Source organism: Hordeum vulgare, chromosome 3H, assembly GCF_904849725.1.
Source record: "Hordeum vulgare subsp. vulgare chromosome 3H, MorexV3_pseudomolecules_assembly, whole genome shotgun sequence".
Taxonomy (NCBI): domain Eukaryota; kingdom Viridiplantae; phylum Streptophyta; class Magnoliopsida; order Poales; family Poaceae; genus Hordeum; species Hordeum vulgare.
In genome coordinates, this window is record NC_058520.1 from 202,234,530 (window position 1) to 202,248,799 (window position 14,270).

Here is a 14,270-nt window from a genome sequence, read left to right on the forward strand (position 1 = left end):
GGGATACAACACTTAATGATCCTAGCTTGGATGCCAATAGCCTATTAACACCATGCAAAACCAACATAACTACAAAAAACAACATATGACATGTTACATACTCCCTCCGTTCCTAAATATAAGTCTTTCTAGAGATTCTACTAAAGGACTACATACGGATGTATGTAGACATACTTTAGAGTGTATATTCACTCATTTTGCTTTGTATGTAGTCACCTAATGAAATATCTTAAAAGACTTATATTTAGGAACGGAGGGAGTAAAAAATAAATAAATAAACAATATATGACATGTCTAATGTGACCTCGGTTTGAAGCAAAAAGTATACAATATTTGAGTGTCTGCTTTTAATATACTTTTTTGGTTTTTAAATAAAAGTCTTTCTAAAGATTTAACTAGAAAACCTCATATAAAACTAAAAAAATAACATCCACATATGTAGGCGTTTTGTAACTCAGCCTACACGTAATGATCAGTGTCCATTCATGTTTGCACGAATCTTGATAAGATTTCGCCAGTTTTCTGTCACGTAGAAAGGGGTTGGTGTGTGGGCATTTATCATTTCGCCCACACGCCTGTTTTACGCACGTCGAGGGGCTAGTGTGTGGGTGTTTATCAATTCGCTCACACGCCTGTTTTACGCATGCAGAGGTGCTGGTCTGTGATCGTTTATCAGTTGCCATGTTTTTTGCACTTGTACATGGCAACTGTTTAGTGTGCTTGTAAATAGATGACAACTCTTTCTCTTATCGAATTTGTTATTTTTCCATGTCTTTTTAAGTGTTTATGTGGCAACTACCTTGATGTCTTAGAAGCATATGACAACTCTAAGATATTATTTTCCTTATTTAGGAAAGAGGAAGTAAAACTTAGCTCCAGTAACTCGAAGTGGAAAGAATGCTGAAATAAAGAAAACGTCCCTTTCATGTTGGTGACAATGCTTTTATGAAATGGACGTTCTGCATCCTTCTAAATATAAGTTTTTTCTAGGAATTTTACTAAAGACTACGTATTGGGTAAAATGAATGAATTCATATTCTAAAATTATTTATATACATCCGTATATAGTTCATAGTCGAATTTCTAAAAAGGCTTATATTTAAGATGGAAGGAAGTACAATATTTGAGTGTGTGCTTTAATACGAACGACCTCTGGCATGAGAAATCGGTCCGGAATTGGAACGCTGCAATGTATTACGCCCATTTCCACTGTCCTCGTAATCGCTTTTTGCAGCGAGAGATGACCCAAGTACGTTCTTAAGTTGGTATGCCTTTTGCTCCTCTTGACATGATCCATCCAGTCAGAATTTGAAGTTGCATCATCATCTTCAACCTTGTCCACGCCCGCCAGCTGAGTGGAGACGACGAAGGCGATGACGACGGTGATGTCATCCTCCTTCCCGCCGCACCGTTGACTCCCCATGTGATTCTGGTAACCGATGTTGTAGGGCCAGTCCTTGTCTTTACTCCACGACATCTCGTAGGCGATGCCGACAATGATGTATGCCATGTTCTTGGGCGAGAAGCTCAGCGCGGTGCCCATCCGCACGACGCGCTCGAGTTCTGCGTCGAACATGTTGTCGAACAGCCCGTCCGTGGCCACCACGACGATGTCGTGGTCCCTCACCGCGGTCTCGCCCACCTCCGCTTGGGTGATGCCGTCGTCGCCCTTGGCGGCAAGCTGGCCAGCTGCGGCCGCGAGCGGTGCACGATCGCGCCGCCGCGGAGCACGGTGAAGCCGCTGTCGCCCACATTGGCCCACCTCAGGGTGTCCTCGACGAGCGAGACAAGGACTGCCGTCGACGCCCCTTGCACGTCCGACGAGGCTGCACCCTCGCAGGCCCGTTGCAGCAGCGTGTAGGGGCAGATGGGCCTGGGCGCCGTCTCCAGCACGTCTTGCTGGGCGCTCGTCATGAGGCTTCGAGAGAAGGCGCCCGTGTCCACGCCTTTCGCGCTGTACGCGCTGACGCCGTCCACCACGCCGATGATGCTGGGGTCGGCAACCCCGAAGTGCACGTCGTGGTCGATGTGCGACATGTAGCACGACGCCCAGTCCATCTTCAGTGCCCTCGATGCGTCCACGTCGCAGAAACAATCATCCCGCACAGACGGTAGCTCGTCCTCCGAAACAGGCGGCGACAGCACGGAGGCGATGAAGGCGTCCATGTCTGGGTACTTGCTTAAAGATGAGGGAGATCGGTAGCCGAGGCGGAACGCAGAGCGGAGGGCATCCGGGGTTCATCTGTCGATCTCGCTCAGGGTTTGCTGGATCTCCTCTCTCCCCTCCATGACGGGCATCAGCTCCATCTTCATCATGATCTCTCGTAACTTCTTCTCTTTCTTTTTTCTTTTTTTACGATGACGAGGAAAACTCTCGTAAGTTGTTGAGTCCCGCCTATAGTACAACACCGTGCGGGTATATATAATATAGACGCCGGAACAGAGCCAGGCTAGCAGCAACCCCATAAGGATTCGAGTTGTCATTTCATCGTTTGATACGAAATCGGATTTAACTGCCCCCCGCGGAGAACTCTATAAAAGATCTGTGTGGCTCTCTCACCCTCACCTCCACTCCCCCATTTCTGTAGTACTCGCGAGCCAGCGGCCTCCAGCTCACCACCGTTTCCGCCGCGCGCTGATCCGCCCAATCCGTGCAGCCTCAGGCCACCTCTCTGGTATGGACGCCGCTTACCCTTGCTCCTTACCCTGCTGGCGTCTCCCTCCTGGATCGAGCGTCAGCCGCCGCCCTCCACCATCCCTAATCTGGTTCGACCAAATTCGGTGTAATTGAGGTTTTTGGTTTCGGACCCCGAGAGCGCGCGCGCGGATAGCGACATTGTTTATTGACGTGCTATTCTCACATGATGGCTGGCACAAGTGGCGACGCATGCGACTTTGGTCACATGAGATGACGAGTCTCCTTCGCTGCCGATCTTGGGGCATGACAGCTGACGTTCGTCAACGGCATGCTACTCCTCCGCCGAGACGCGCTCCGGCTGGTTCAGCTGGATGAGCAGCTAGTCACGGTTGATGCCCACTGCCTCTGGGCCGTAAAAACCGTAGAGATTGGAGATATGGTGACATTCCGTGTCATTTTGCAAGGATCCGCGATCAGTTGCCGGCGGCGAGCCTTGCTCCGGTGAGGAACCCGGCAGGCACTACCTGTGGGATGGTGACGAGCGAGGAGCGCGATGGGGATCGAGAGGGCGATCTGTGATGGACCGAGGCGGGACCCAGCACCACGACTCGGGCGCCAATGTCGGATGGGGGACACATGGGGGTACATCGGGTCCTCCATTCCCCGCGGGGCACTGTATAAACCCGTGAGATTTAGCCTAGAAGAGGCTATCTCCCACTTCTGGGCGGCGGAAACAAAAAACCCTAGATCTCAGATTCCTCAATCCTTTGGCTAGTAGAAGGGGAAGGTTGGTGGAGAACAGAGATCCTTTGCGGCGGTGACAGCTTCCCCTCCTAGGATGGGGGACGGGGGGAGCGGCTTCCGGGGTGGCTGATGGGAAGAACCAGGTCGTGGTGCTCGCGGTCCTGGCTGCATGCCAGGGCGAGGCAGCGGCCGCGGAGGAGACCGGAGCAAGTTCTCTTGGAAGAGGGACGACGACAACCGCAACAACTCGTCCGCGTCCAACGTCACCTCTGGATCTGACGACACCTCTCGCTGGGATGCGGCGGCGTCGGGGAATCAGACCGCGGAGGGCGGGGTGTGGATCCCAAAAAGCGAGGGCTCGTCTGAGTCTGCTGGTGATGGGGTCGGACGTTAGATCTCCCCTCCTCCTCGATGCACCCTGGGAAAGCAAAGTAACCAGGTGATGCCTACCAATAAACCTGAGTCCTGCCCTATTCTCAAATCTTATGAGCATGCTCATATCAGCTACCTGCAAGCCTACTGTGAAAGATGTAGTAAACTTGGTCATGTTGCTTTTGTTTGCCGTGAATTCCTTCTGTGGGAGTGTGTTGCATCTATGTGTGCATTCCAGGTTGCTTGGGTGAAAATAAGTAATGTTCCTCTTGACAAAAGAAGTGAATGAAACCTAGCTTATGTTGCTTCCTTGGTTGGAGTTCCTCTGGAAATTGATACAACCACCCTGCATCGCCCAACCTCTGCTAGGGTGAAGATTGGGTGTAGAAACATTGATGTGATTCCTTTGATTGTTGAATCTTTTTGGGTGTCCACTTCTGTGACTTCTACTATCACGTTGATCAGGTGCTAGTGAGCTATATTAAGAGAGAGTAGAACAATATTAATGCTATACTGAACAATGATAAGAAAAAACCTGGTGGTGATGATAATGATATGAACAAGAAGCCTAAGCTGGATGGATCATCTAGTGGTCTTGGGGGGAGATTCCTTCTACCACTAGGATTGGGGGGAAACAAGATCACATGCAGGAATCCCAAGAGAGCATGGAGTTAGATGTTTCCTTACATACTACCTTGTTGATTGACTCCATGGCTCTGGACTACATGGAGCGGGAGAAACAAGTAAGTCAAGAAAGTTGAAAACAAGATTGATAAGAGCTTATCCCCTGGTAGTAATAAAAAAAATCCTTTGATGATGTGGTGAGAGAATCTCCTCACGGGGTAGGAACTGGTGGTGCTCGTGAGGATGTTGAAATTGGGGCTACGATTTACAAAGTTGAATCTCCTGATTCATCTTTGGGCACTCAGGTGATTCCTACTCCTCCCTTGGCTACCGAAGAAAATATGCAATTCAGTCTTTGTAATGTGTAGAGCAAGATGGAGAACATTGAGGAGAAAGCCATAACTGCTGCGAAAAAGAGAGATATTGAAGGTACTACTCACATCCCCAATTTGTTTGATGCTGATATTAGCTGCGGTTAAGATGGGGGTTCACATACCTGATGCTAATTTTGCTAATATTGATGTGATTAGAGGACTTGAGAAATTTAGAAATAATAACTCTAATGATGAAAAAGTTGAACTTGTTGAACATGAGAGGGGTGTGGGTAACATGGTTCTTGTTATTGCCAACGGAGAGCCGACTACTTTGGATCTGAATTGTAGTGAGGAAAATAATTTTGAAGATGAGGAATTCACTGTGGTTAAATCTAGAAAGAAGAATAAATGAAAAAGATTGATGGTGAGAGCTAGACCGGTGACCCAAAGTAAAAAAATGATGTTTCCTTGAAAAAAGATGAGGGCGCCCCTACTCTGCTTCCTAGTAGGGCTGCCAAGGAAAAGAAAAAACCTTCCATTATCAAATGAATGGTGTATTTTGGAATTGCAGGGGAGCAGGTAGGAGAGGAATGGCTACCTGTTTCTCTGATATCATGAAATACCATTCCCTTGATTTTATAGGCATCCAAGAAACTAAAAAAGAAAGGTTTATCTCCTAAGTTCTTGAATAAAGTGGACACCTCTGACAATTTCATTTGGAATCACTTACCTTCTATGGGTAGGTCTGGTGGTATCCTCTGTGGCATTAGAAAAGAAACTCTTGAGATAGTCTCCTGGTCGATAGGGAACTTCCTTGTTCAAGCCATAGTGTTTGATATTAAGAAGAAATGCATATGGGCTCTTGTAGTGGTATACTGATCAACTCATGATGATCGTAGAGATGATTTCCTGGATGAGGTGCTTGGTACGTGTAGCAATCTTAAAATTCCGTATATCATAGGAGGTGATTTTAGTATCATTCGGGGGGTGGATGAAAAAAATAGGAGCCCTCGTAATTCGCAGTTCACTGACAAACTTAACATGGTCATTAACTCCTTAAGCCTTCGGGAGATCCACATGGGAGGTGGTAAATATAGTTGGACTAATAAGCAGATCCGTCCTACTCTGGAGAAGCTGGACAGGGTGCTTATGAGATTAGATTGGGAGGATATGTACCCTTTGGTGTCAGTACTTAAACTTGTTAGAGATGTATCTGATCACAACCCTCTCCTATTGTCCTCAGATGCTATTAAACATGGGAATCCTATTGCTCGTGAGTTTAGGTTCGAGCTTTGTTGGTTAAAAATGAAGAATTTTATCCTAAAGCTAAGAGTATTTGGGAACAACCTGTTGGTGCGGACGACCCTATTGATATTCTTAATATCAAACTTAAGCGTATTAAGAAATATTTCAAAGGGTGGGGGTCTAATGCTTTTGGTCATGATAGGAAGAGGAAAGCTAACATTAAGAAAGAGTTAGAAGAGATTGAGAGGATGGAAGAAGCTGGCCCTTTAGACCCTAAGATATATGAAAAGAGAACAATGTTCTACGTTGAATTCAATGAGATTCTAGTCAAAGAAGAGTTGTTCTGGCTCCATCACTCTAACGAACGATGGTTACACGAAGGAGACTAGAATACTGCATTTTTTCATCGGTTTGCTAATGGTAGAAAGAGAAAAATTACAATTCACTCATTCACAAACGGGGATGTTTTGACTGAGGGCACCCCAACCTCCTGGCCCATGCTACTAACTACTACAAGGAACTGTTCGGCCCAGCTAGGGGGAACATGTTTGACTTATCACTTGATACATGGTCTACGGAGGAAAAGCTTAGTTTTGAGGATAATAACCTGCTCACTCGTGACTTCACTAAGGATGAAGTGAAAAAGCCTTGTTTTCTATGGATAGTAATAGAGCCCGTGGCTCCGATAATATACTAGCGGAGTTTTAAAAACATTGTTGGGACTTTGTCAAGAACGACTTGATGAGTTTGTTTGAGGCCTTTCATAATAACACCCTGGATGTGGCCCTGTTGAAATATGGCGTGATCATTCTGATTCCAAAACTAAACGGGGCTAAGAAAATCCAACAATACATACCTATATGTTTATTGCGGTGTCCTTATAAGCTGATTACTAAGGTAATGAATGATAGAGTTGTTATCTACACAGATATCCTGATCAGCAGACATCAAAATGCCTTCATTAAGTTTTACATTAAGGCATTCTAACTTTACATTAAGTTTTACACCATACGCAACGGAGGAAAAAAGTTGGTATAGTCTTAAAGCTGGGCTTTGAGAACGCTTATGACAAAATCAACTTGGACTTCCTATTGGAATGTCACCGAACCCGAGGGTTTGGTGATACTTGGTGTGGTTAGGTTAACAAGATCCTTTATAGCGGAACAGTGAGCATCAAGCTTAATAATGAAAAAGGTCCCTACTTTGAGAGCCACAAAGGGCTACGCCAGGGAGACCCTTTTTCTTTGTTCATGTTCAATCTTGCGGCTGAGACGCTCTCTAAGATGATTTTAAATGCTCAAAAGGGGCACCTTCTAACTGGCCTTGCTCCTGACCTGATTGAGGGAGGTATAGCTATCCTTCAATATGCAGATGACACCGTCATTTGCTTCGAACATGACTACGATGCAGCTGTTAATCTGAAGTTCCTTCTTTATATATTTGAGCTCATGTTTGTTCTCAACATAAACTTCACTAAAAGTGAGATCCTTTGTATCGGGGGTGATGATGACACCTTGAAAGTCTATGCTGACCTGTTTAACTGCCAGATTGGGCATTTTCCTACGAAATATCTGGGGGTCCCGGTTAGTTATACTAGTCTCAGAAACTTGGATTGGTCCTTTGTGGATTAGAAATTTCTAAGATGTTTTGAGACATGGATAGGCAATGCTGCATCCTCCGGGGGTAGGTTGATCCTGATGAACTCTTCCCTTACTAGTATTGTGTACTATTATATGTCCATGTTTTTACTTCCTAAGGTGGTGATTTATAAACTGGATAAACATCGGAAATATTCTTCTGGCGAGAGTATGAGGGGAATAAGAGATATCCTTTGGTGAAATGGGAGCGTATCTGCAGATCTAAGAAGAAAGGGGGCTTGGGAGTGAAAGATCTTCATAAGCAGAACATCAGTCTCCTTACTAAGTGGTGGTGGAAACTAGAACCCCGGAATGGGTTATGGCAAGAAGTGATCAAAGCTAAATACCTTAGAAAAGAAGAGGTGGATTCGGTGATGAGCAAATTTGTGGATCCTCCAATCTGGAAGGCCATTATGAACGTGAAACCTTACTACATGGCTGAAAGAGAAGTTTTACTAAACTCTGGCAACATAGCGAGACTTTGGCTCGATCCCATTTGCGGTAACCCGCCGCTGAAAGACACGTATACTGAGTTGTTTAACATCTATAACCACCAGGATATAACAGTGGCGAGATTCAAAGCGGGGGTAGATGTTGATTTCTTGAGGAGACGCATGCATCATTCCCTTTTATGTCATTGGGGGGATCTTTAAAAAACTGTTGAAGGATGGACTACTTCTGATGTGTCAGATCAAATTGTTTGGACGCTAGGAAATAGGAAGACCTTCTCTGCTAAATCAGTTTACGAATACCTAGAAAAAAATATAGCAGGCTGTGATTATAGATGGATTTGGAAAGCTAAAATCCCTCTTAAAATTTAGATCTTCCTCTAGAACTTTTTCAGGATGCTATCCTTACTCGTGATGTGATGAAAAGGAAAAAATGGGGTGGTAATCCTAAATGCTCGTTCTGTAAAGAGCAGGAGACATCACAACATTTATGCTTTATTTTCCTTGTGGCCAGGGTGGTCTGGAGAACGATTGGTTGTATGCTTGGCACTAGCCCGAGTCCAAATAATATGTGTCAATACTTTTCGTGGTGTTTCATGTTTATTCCTAATGGGGTCAGATTTTATACTTTTGGCCTGACTGTAGTTTGTTGGGCGGTGTGGAATTGCCGTAACCGTGCTACTTTTGAAAATAAGAAGCTAAGATTCCTCTTTGATGTGGTTTGCACTGCTTGTGGCTATCTTACTTATTGGGCAGGTCTGCTGACTGGGGATGATCGGGAGGCGATGGAGCGTGGAGCAAAGATGCTGAAGAGCAATGCATCTAGCATGATGCAAATATCTGCTGCCCCCAAGGGTGCCCAGTGATGATGGAGATGCTGCAAGTTTATGTCTTTGCTATTAGGTGGTTTAGACCCCTGCATGGGTGACTGGTCGATTCCCGAGAATCTGATTGTATCCTGGTTTGTCTTAGAACTGCTTCCTGCTTTGCCTTTTGTGTTAGGTTGACTGTTGCGTTTTGATGGTGTTTATGGGTTTTCGTCCTGCGTTAGGCTGCTCGATGATGAGTTCCTATGGTAGGTTTCCCAGAAATGCTTTGAACTCACACCCCTTTCTGTTTTTTTCTTTGTTGGACCGAACTATGTATTTCCGTTGTGATGGTAATGGAAAGGGGTTCGCCCGGTTCAAAAAAAACTCTCCCCCCGCCCCAAAAGTCCAAAAAAACTAGTCAAGTTCTACTAGGAGACGGACGGACAATCAAGTTCTATTGGGAGACAGACAAAACTATAGAAGTACTCAGTATACTAAGGACAATATAACCGCAGCTAATCCCTACCCTCACACCGATTTGCGTTTTCGGTCGTCCGTTTTTGTGATCCGAGAGTTTTTGGCCGTCGGATTTCCTGTCTAAGTCGATCTGATCCGCAGTGTGTTAAATCAAGCCCAGGTGTCCTGTCGGCTGCTGCTCCAGGGACCGAAAGCAAGGCCTCTGGTGCATTCGGTCTTCCGCCAGCCCATTCAAAGGCGGCCCATTGCTGGGATTGCAAGGCCTGTTAGCCACACGAGCGACCGCGTCTGACCATCCACCCACGAACCAGACCGCGCTCGCAAACCCTAATCTAATCCCGATCGAGGCAAAGGGGAAGGGAGACCACATCGACGAGGCTGAGGGGAGTGAGACCGCATCGAGCTGCAGAGAGGAGCGCCGGCGCGTTCGGTACCATTCCATCCAGTGAAGACGTGCGGTGTGCATGGATGGGATCGAGTTGAGTCCATCCCCAACGACCGAAGGAGCGGGATCTGTCCAGCTCAGGTGAGGGATGGGATCGAGTCCATCCTCACGCGCGGGATCCGGGTCAATCCAATCCAATCCAGCACGTGACAGAGGTTTGCTATGGAATTGGCCGAGGCGACAGAGATGATGGCACTGGAAACTACTCTGCTCTCTTTCAAGCTCGCAATCATGACCCTGTTCTATTGGAAACTGCTCTGCTCTCCTTAAGCTCGCAATCAAGGCTGGTAAAGTCGCAAACCTTTCATGTGCCCCATGGTGCTATATAATGATTTCCTCTCTGGCTGTGTATGCACACCAATCTCTAGCAGCAACATCTTCTTGAGCGACATGGTCAGGTATGTTACCCCGAAATTGCATCAGTCAATTACAATGTCCTTATATGGTGTGACAAAAAAATACTCATATCCTCTCCCGACAAAAATATGCGCAGGTGATGTTCTTGCTACATGTGAACAATTGATTCGGACAGATTCTGTAGCTTCCTACTGTCCATTTTTGTGTCGTGTGGTTGGAATGGATGCAAGATATGCAGGACGAGGAAGCAGGACGGCCGGACAGGAAGTTCCTGTGAGCGTCGCCCTCCAGTTGGAACATAGATCAGGTGACATGCAAATGGCATGTCACCGTGCGCCTCGCGGCCTCCCATCCACCGCCCAGCCTGCATCCGACGCACCACAATTTTCCAAGGCAAAAACATACAAACTTCACAGTTTTCAGCCCAGACACTCTGAAACTTCACAGTTTTGAACTTTATATGATACAGATACAAATCTTTTGCACTCAGATTCACAATATACTGTTTAGTTTTGAACAATACAAAATATACTGTTTACAAAATATAAACATCAGCCTTTTAGTCCGGAAACAGTAGTATACAAGTGTTGTCAAATTAGTGGAACAAGATAGAAGCTAACTGAAATTAGTGGAACAAGATAGAAGCTAACTGAAATTCAAACAGTAGTATACAAGCTGTCAAATTTCTGAATAGAATTATTCAGAAATACTCACTACCAAATTTCTGAATAGAATTATTCAGAAATACTCACTACCAAATTTCCTGCAAGTCAAATCTGCCAAATTGCAAGTGTTGTAGTAGTATACAAGTGCTGCCAAATTTCTGAATAAAATTGTTCAAGAATACTCGCTGCCAAATTTATAAATAGAATTATTCAAAAATACTCGCTGCAAGTGTTGTAGTATACAAGTTACAGAATTATTCAGAAATGTAATGTTGACTCAAAATAGAAGTAGTTCCTATGTTAAAACCACAAAGCTTAGCAGATTCAGAGAATATAGTGCTGACTCAAAGCTGGCTGCACCTCTGGCACTAATGGAATAAAAGAGAGAGAGAGGGAACCTGAGAAGTGGTCGCTGACGATGATGAACGGTCCCCTCCTCGCGGCGGCGCTCGTCCTTGTTCGCGGCGGTGTTCCCCTGGCTCCCGCGGCGGACGGTGCTCCTCCCCGACCCACGGAGGCATTCGGCCCTGGTTCCCGCGAGGGACGACGCTCGTCCCTGCCTCTCCTCAATGGCGACGGCGGCGACGGCGGGCGGCAATGGCGGGCGGCGATGGCCGGCCGCGAGACGAGGAGACACCGTCGAATCGCCGCGCCAAAGCCCGCCTTTTCCCTGCCTTCCCCGCCAGATTTTACCACCGACCTGGTCTGTCTTCTGTGTCTGGATGTTGTTTTTTCCTTGGAAAGTTGTGGTCCGTTGGATGCAGGCTGGGCAGTGGATGGGAGGCCGCGATTCACATGATGACATGTCGTCCCTCCAGTTGATGTCGAGACTCCAAGCCGTTTGCAAGGTTTCGGTCAGGGAGAAGGAATCTCCATTCGGTTTGTTCCTGTACTGTTGTAACCAGACCTTAGTATTTTGGAATTCACACATGTTGTGCGATATGTGTTAATTAAGCAGCAATGAGATGATGATTCTTCGAAATTGCTGAAACCTGATAAGTCTGAATTCGTTAATTGGAGGTGAATATTTGTGTTATGCAATGCTATTTGTGCTTGGATTAAATTATGAGTAATATCAGGTGAGTGTGTGGTCTTGTGAGAATATCAAGCATGTTTGTGTGCTCAGCTATTAGCTGGCGACGACATCACTTCCTCCATCATCTAAGGTATTTGTATGTCTCCTCATTTTGTGCTTCCCCTATATTCTAGGCCTTCCCAGTCGCTAGCAAGATCATAAGGTTGACTTGGTTCAAGCCACCAAGACCAAGTAGAGGCAAAGCGGCAGTGGACTATTCGAAGGATTGAAGCTGAACAATTGGGATTGAAGGCGGGAATCAATCATCAGTTCCAGGGAGCATTTATTGCAGTCGATGCACACACTCGTCGTTGGCAATTAATTGCGTTGTGCGTTTCTATTTCCTGGCCCGCACTATATATGCATGTGTATATATCCTTCATTTTCTGTGGCTCACCCCATGGTCCTCAGCAAGGTTTTTCTCTATCTGCATTTTTCTCATGTATGATCCATGTTCCACCGAATGATTGGCTTGTGCTACTATCTTCTCAACCCTAATTTTGTACATGTGGTTTTCATCCCTGTTATGTTTGGACACTCGTTCTGACATTAAGATTTGTGGAATTCTTTCACTAGACAATCTTCAATGATGGCTTGTCAGTTAAGTACTTCACAGGGACAGCCACTCACGTTTTCATGCTTTAGCCTTCATGTAGACGTATGATTTCTTAGATTATGTGTCTGTGCAATTCATGGCTGAACACCATAGTACGGTTTGTTGCTATATGCAACAGGTTACCTGCTTCACCAGAGTATAAGTGTAGTTTACTGTGATTTGGGCCGGCTGTCCTAACGGGCCGCTATTCTAGGGACCTTTTCGAAGGCCCGCGGTTAATTAGGTTTCTACCGACTTCTATTCAAGCCCATTTGGATAACCAATGATGGACCAGCGATGTGCTGACTTCTTTCTCCGAAAAAACGGTTTGCTCGACACTTCACAAAACGGGGCAGTCGTGCGATAGAGAGGAATAGCTCTAGCCACACTCAGAGAGGAGGTGATCCTGCGAGGGGATCCAATCAACAAAGTGCACAATGCGGGCGATTGGTCTTCTGACTAGATTCCTTCCACTGAATCCAGCCGACGTGCCCAAGGAAATCCCGCAAATGCGCGCAGTGCGGGTGGGGATCTAGCCGATGCCCGCGATGCGGGTGAATAAGGGCCGCTCCATCCAGCCGAGGCGGGCGATCTATCTTCGAGGTGGACTACAAGGGAGGGGACGTGGGCGATGACCGACTCCTCATCTGATCAAAACTGATCCACTGAGACTTGAAAGATGCAATTATACTTCAGTTTCTGAGCGTCCAGTCATTGTGAAAGATGCAATTATACGTGCAAGTACTTCTATATATTCTTCCTTCCCTACAGAGCCAGGCTAGTAGCAACCCTATAAGGATTCAAGTTGTCATTTGATACACCAATAATCAAGTTCTACTGGGAGACGCACTATCAAGTTTTACTAGGAGACAAACAAAACTATATAAATACTCGGTATATACACCGATAATCCGAGACTCATGGGCTGTTTACATCCGTTTTAACAAACCTTCCAATTAATTTTCTAACCCTCTCTCACTCGCAAAAAAAGTAAAAAAAATCTACCCCCTCTGAATTTCACCAAGGTGGGGCCTATCCCTCTTCATATCTTCCAATCCTAATCTTCCACATCATGTTGTCCGTTGAATCCTTGAACGAACTCCCCGTGCGTAGCATTGCTTCGATATATACAATATAAACATAAATGATATATTATTTTAGGACACAAATAATTGTATTCGCAAAAAAATGCCACAGATAATGGGCAAACATTCGTTGTGAGAGATAACATTTGTGAACGTTTTTGTTGACAAAATCTTCACACACGCATGATAGTGTTTGAAATGAAGGCAATACTATGGTTGAAAGTTGAAACGGACAAAAGTTGCCATCTACTACCACCTAAAAAGTCCGTTAAAAATGTATAGTTTCCATCCCCTCGCAGTGAATGTTCGCAAGTTAATATTTTTATGTTTTCATTTCTTTTATGAATAAATATTTTTTGAAGGACTTTTGTGGATAAAGATAATTACACTAGTTGGATGACTAGCATAATACCCATGCATTGCCACGTGCAATTAGCAATATTTGACAAAACAAATGACATATCCAAATAACAAACTATTTCTCTTTATTTTACTATATATGTAGAACATGGCAACCTAAAATCTCACATAGTTATCAATCACGTGTTGCTTTTCATAGAGACCTTCAAAAATGTCAAGTGAAGAATAAAGTCACTAAACAAGTAAAAAATAAATAATGCAAAGCATCAATAATCTTGAAAGAGATTATTTCTTCCACAATCGGTTCGTCACAAATTACAATCAGGAAATTCAAATCACTCATAGTCAGATCCTGGTTCAACATCGACAAGCACTTGCA

The 14,270-nt window shown here is 45.3% G+C and overlaps 1 pseudogene; it reads right to left on the bottom strand.

Annotated features, from left to right (window-relative positions):
* Window positions 1–1,099: 1,099 nt before the first annotated feature.
* Window positions 1,100–1,914, bottom strand: LOC123441627 (annotated as a pseudogene).
* Window positions 1,915–14,270: the final 12,356 nt, after the last annotated feature.